This window comes from Otolemur garnettii, unplaced genomic scaffold (genome assembly GCF_000181295.1).
Source record: "Otolemur garnettii isolate 467f Iridium unplaced genomic scaffold, OtoGar3 scaffold00057, whole genome shotgun sequence".
NCBI classification, from domain to species: Eukaryota; Metazoa; Chordata; class Mammalia; order Primates; family Galagidae; genus Otolemur; species Otolemur garnettii.
In genome coordinates, this window is record NW_003852452.1 from 10,392,418 (window position 1) to 10,397,995 (window position 5,578).

The 5,578-nt window shown below is 45.2% G+C and overlaps 1 protein-coding gene across 3 annotated transcripts in view; it reads left to right on the forward strand.

Annotated features, from left to right (window-relative positions):
- The first annotated feature begins 2,206 nt into the window (after nucleotides 1–2,206).
- KIAA1551 (KIAA1551 ortholog) overlaps nucleotides 2,207–5,578 on the forward strand; it is a 37,250-nt gene continuing 33,878 nt past the window's right edge. For 2 of the 3 annotated variants that reach the window (XM_023514718.1, XM_023514719.1), the window contains exons 1-2: nucleotides 2,207–2,262; nucleotides 3,450–3,543. The gene's annotated coding sequence lies outside the window, so the exon portion shown is untranslated. Of the gene's footprint in view, nucleotides 2,263–3,009; nucleotides 3,544–5,578 lie in introns of those variants that run through there. The other variant, XM_003792487.3, reaches the window with a different exon arrangement.

Sequence of the window (5,578 nt, forward strand, 5' to 3'; positions counted from 1 at the left end):
AGTCAGGCATTGTGGCTGGGGCCTGTAGTCCCTGCTACTTGGGAGGCGGAGGGAGGGGAATCACTTCAGCCCAGGAGTTGGAGGTTGCTGTCAGCTGTGATGCCACCGCACTCTACCAGGGTGACAGCTTGAGGCTCTGTCTCAATAAATAAAGTAAGGGAAAAGGGGAGAGGGAGTTCAGTAGCTTCCCACCCAATGGATACAAGGCATAGATATATATATATGGCCCATTCCCTGGGTGCAGGACACAGCTATTACTCAGACTTTAACCTTTCTTATGTAAAGTATGAAACCTAATTATTTTTTTTTGAGACAGAGTCTATGTCCCCCTGGGTAGAGTGCTGTAGTGTCACAGCTCACAGCAACCTTCAACTCTGGGGCTCAAGTGATTCTCTTGCCTCAGACTTGCAAGTAGCTGGGACTACAGGTGCCTGCCACAGCAAGTGGCTATTTTTTTTTTTTTTTTTTTTTTTGTCGTTTATCAGGCCTGGGCCAGGTTTGAACCCGCCAGCCTTGGTGTCTGTGGCCAGTGCCATAACCAGTGAACAATGGGCTCTGAACAGGAAACTAATAATTTATACCCTCGTATTAATCCGATTTTTTTTCTTTCTTTTTTTTAGAGACAGAGTCTCACTTCAGTGCCCCTGGTAGAGTGCTGTACCGTCATACCTCACAGCAACCTCCAGCCCTTGGGCTTAGGCAATCCTCTTGCCTCAGCCTCCCGAGTAGCTGGGACTACAGGCGCCCACAGCAACACCCAACTATTTTTTTATTGCAGTTTGGCCGGGGTCGGGTTTGAACTTGCCACTCTGGTATATGGGTAATGTAACCAGATTTTAACATTGGTAAAGTGGGACACCATTGGCAGGGGGTTCTTAATTACAAATTTAGTCCATATGGAGCAACAAAAATTTTCATAGAACACAAAAATAGTATTGTAATACATATTTTTTTAATTTCAACATAAGTACAATTTACAATTTTTAATATACATTAAAAAAAATTTATGTATAGGGCAGCGCCAGTGGCTCAAAGGAGTAGAGCACTGGTCCACCTGAGTGACCTTGCCCAGGAGGGGAGTAGGAAGTTTACATTAGCCTTTTCATTTCCAAATGAAGTTATATTAACCTCTTCATTCCCAAAATGGAGTTACATGAACCTTTTCAGCAGCCGAAACCATATATTCCCTTGCAGTTGTCCCGCTGTTCCCTAGCTTGTCGTGCATTCTTTCCAAAAATCGGGAGTTTTTTAAAACGCCACGGGATGCGGGACAAATTGTTAAAAATCGGGACTGTTCCGCCAAAAGTGGGATGTCTGGTCACCTTATATATGGGGCTGGCGCCCTACTCACTGAGCGACAGGCACTGACCCTAATTCTAAATTTTTTTAAAAAAGGAAGTCATATTCTGTTACTCCATGTCCAAAGTTAACCTTCCTCAGGACCTAACAACATTTAGAGGCTCTAAATACATTATCCACTCTGTTGCCCAGTCTAGAAGGCAGTGGTGTGATTATAGTTCACTGCAACCTCCAACTCCTTAGCTAAAGCGATGCTCCTGCCTCAGGAGGGCTATAGGCACGCCAACCACACCCTTGCTAATTTTTCTATTTTTAGAAAGAGACCAGTTTTGCTCTTGCTTAGACTGGTCTTGAACTCCTAACTAAAGGGATCTTCCAGCCTTAGCCTCCCAAAATGCTAGGATTACAGACACGAGCCATTCATTTTCTTTCACACTTATTTACCTCTGACCTGTTGATCCCCCCTTTTCAAGATTGACTATCTCTTGGGTGCACTTTGTCATCGTTGGCCAACACCTGCAAAGAACAATGGGTGCTGAGACCAGCAGCAACAGCCAATCTCAGAAACTCGTCAGAAATGCAAATATTGAGACCCACCCCAGACCTGCTGTTTACACTCTGCAATTTTGCTGCAGGTGCTTTTCCCTTTTAACAAACCCTGCAGGCAGTTCTGATACTAATTAAAGGTGGAGCTCGGGAAGTTTTCCACAGCCTGCGGTTGAATGCGCGATAGGCGTGGCTGGGGTTAGGGACTCATCCGGGCGGCACTAGGACCGCGGCGGTGCGAACCGGCTGCCACTGCCGCCGCCGCCGCGGGCCCGGGGCGGGGCCCAGCTGTTCCGGGAGCCGGGCCTCACTCCTCGACCCGCCCCTAGAGGCGGACCCCACTGGACTTAAACTCCTGGACCCGGGAGGCCCGCAGTGTTCTCCCCGCTCGCCTGGCTTGTCCTCTACTCCCCGCCGGTAAGTGGGAGCTGAGCTCCCGGCGGCCCCGCGCTCGCCCGGGGAGGGGCCGGGCAGGCCGGGGGGAGCCGAGAGCCGGAGGCGCCGGCGGGCAGGGCCGGACGCGCGGCAGGGAGCGCTTTTGTTCAGCGAAGAGCGCGGAGGGGCGGGCGGCGGGCGGCTCGGAGCCCCGGGCCTTAAAGGCTCCCACTCCCTGCCCGCCGCCACCCGGAGCTCGGCGGGGCTGGGCGCTCTGGCCCGCTGGGCAGGCCCGGCTCTCCACCCGGAGGGCGGCGCCTCGCTGGCTGCTTTCCTTAAATTGCTTTCCTCCCTGCCGTAGAGGTCGCAGGAGGCCGGGCCAGGACGCATTTTGTGAAAATACGAGGTGATTGCTTAGGCTGGTGGGTTTGAGAGCTGTTTATGTTTCTGTTTCTTTCCTATATTCCAGACTGAAACCCGAGATCATTGTTTTGCTTTTTTACTATTTTCTGAGCGTTTCTCTCCTCCCCGCCCCCATTTAGCCGAAGCCTCCTGAACAGAATCGCTCTGCTGGCAGCTCCAAGTGGCCCGCGAACGCTTCTGTGCCCGGGATGCTTTCTGTTCCCCAGCAATAGTTAGTTCCTGGAGGCATCCTCAAGTGCACAAATGCATACCTGTCTTCGGTGTTCTCGAGGGACAGAGATTCTCTAAGCCAGCGTCCTTAGGGTTCTGAGTTTAGCAGTAAGCTTTCGGGCAATCATTTCTACGAAAACCATTTATTTGTAGTACTTTAAGTGCCTGAAGAAAGAGAAGAACAGGGATGTGTAGGAGCTTGAGATGCATTTTAGCAGGCGGGCCACAGAGCTTCTTTGAGGGTTGTATTTTTCTGCTAAATGTGTAAGCAGTTTCATTCATTGTTAAAGAGTTTATTGTTTATTTCCACCTGTACAGTCGGATTCTCTTTCATTACTCTAATACGGAAAAATTACTAAGATAAAACGGTAGGACAGAAGTGGACCTGGAAGTGTGCGCCTGAATTCTAACTTAAGTGAATGGTATTGTGAAGTGAAACCTACTTTCTGTTTCTTGGCACACTTAAGAATTCAGTAAACCTAATATGTTTTTAATTCAACCTCAAGGAAAAACAGTTTTGCACAGCAATTTCATAGCAAGTAAACACATTAGCGTGTGCTTTTTAAAATTATAAAATGTTTCTTAACTGTCCGTAGGTCCAGGGAACTGAACAGTCTGTGTGGAGAGAGACATGTTTCGAGGGAAATGGGAACACATACAGTAATTACAGAGTAAAAACATTTTTTAACGGTAAGTATATCACTTCCAAGCATCCTGCCCTGATTTGGCCAGGCAGTTATTCATACTGTACTATAGAGTAATTTATTTAGTATGGAATAAAATTGTTAACTTGGTGAGCCAACAATAGTTAAAAATTAAACTGTAAGACAATGGATTTGATGACAAAGCTTGAGAAGAAAAAATGTTGGCATAGTAGTGAGAATTTAGTTGTTTATCATAGCAAAATAAGGAAGAGGTTATTTATGGTGAGGTGACTCTTGGAAGTTACCCAGAGGCAGTATCTATACAGTGACAGCAAAATTAACTTTTGCACCTCACTTTTCTCACCTGTAAAACGAGGAAAACAATAATGCTTACATCATAAGACTGTTGTGGTAAGTTACAGGAGTTTCATACATAACATGCTTTTTTGATTTTTATTGTGTTGTTTTTGAGGCAGAGTCTCACTCTGTCACCCTAGGTAGAGTGCTGTAGCAACCTCAAACTCTTGGGTTCAAGGGCCCCTGCCAGCACACCTGGCCAGGTTTTTTTTTTTTTTTTCCCCTCTGTAGGGAAAGGGTTTCCCTCTTGATCAGGCTGGACTTAAAACACCTGAGCTCAAAATAAATCCACCTGCCTTGGCCTCCCAGAGTGCTAAGATTACAGGCATGAGCCACCAGACCTGGCCCTGTAATAGTACTGGCACGTGCTAAGTGCTCTATAAATTTGTAGTTATTGTCATGTTGGGGAAAATATATTTTATGGCCTAACTCATGTAAGGGTATGTCTTACAGAAAATTCAGTCTGCAAACTTAAACTAAATAAATTCATGAGCTTTGTGATAATTAAACCCATCCTCTGTGTTCTCTTTACTGTAGGCTCTCTTTTTCTTAAGACAGACCAGTCCTCACTGGTCTGCATCTGGTTTTACCTGCAGGCTTGTTTGAAATTAAAAAAAAAATGTCTCCCTTAACTTCTTGCAGCCAAGGGAAACTTGCCCTGGGCCTAGAGCTTTGTTTTTCCCTATTATCTCTGTGATTGTAGAAGAATCTCTCTTCCCTTGTAGATTATCAGTATCTTGGGAGCTCAGATGGTTAGGGAATTGATCTAACATTGTTTATAAAGGTGAATTTCAAGGATCTTGGTTTCTTTAATCAGGTGTCCCTCCATCTCCCTTTGGAAACACAATCTATTATGTAAAACAGACAAGGCAAGTATTCAATTTGAGACAAAGCCAGCCAATGATTACTCACCCTGGCTGTAGAAACGCAAGTTAATGTTTTCTGGAAGTTAGCTTTGTAAAGAAGTTATGTTGAGGACCTTGAGAAATTTTACATGGTTTGTTGGAAGGCAATTATGCAGTGCTTAAACTACTCTTGACATTCAAGTATACTGAGTGAAGGAAGAGCAAAGTTGGAGGCTGGCCTGTTCTAGTCTTAAGTGAGATTACAACTACAGTATAGTTTTCTCCTCATGGTTATAATAGTTGTAAAGAGATAATGACAGTAACTTAGATCCTCCTGAGACAGATCAAATTACAAGGCTTCATTTGTAAATAAAAGTCTTAACTTGTGATTAAAATTACAAGGTGTGGGCGGCGCCTGTTGTTCAGTGGGTAGGGAGCTGGACCCATATATCGGAGGGGAGGTTGGTGGGTTCGAACCCTGCCCTAGCCAAACTGCAACAAAATAAATTACCTGGGCATTCTGGTGGGTACTTATAGTCCCAGCTACTCAGGAGGCTGAGGCAAGAGAATCGCCTAAACCCAGGATTTGGAGGTTGCTGTGAGCTGTGATACCATGGCACTTTACTGAGGATGAAAGTGAGATTCTGTCTCTAAAAAATAAAAATAAAGTAAAATTATAAGAGGTATTAAAAGAAAGTATATTGTCCAATTAAGTTTTTCTCCCCTTCCCAATTAAGTTTTTAGGAACAGAAACTATAAGCAGATTATTTTTTGAGCCCCTGAGGAGAATTTATTAGATTGTGTACATTTAAAATTTATGTAGCATGACCTTCAGATTTGGAGGGATTCAGGATCTGAATCTGAAAAGAAAGTTGTTGG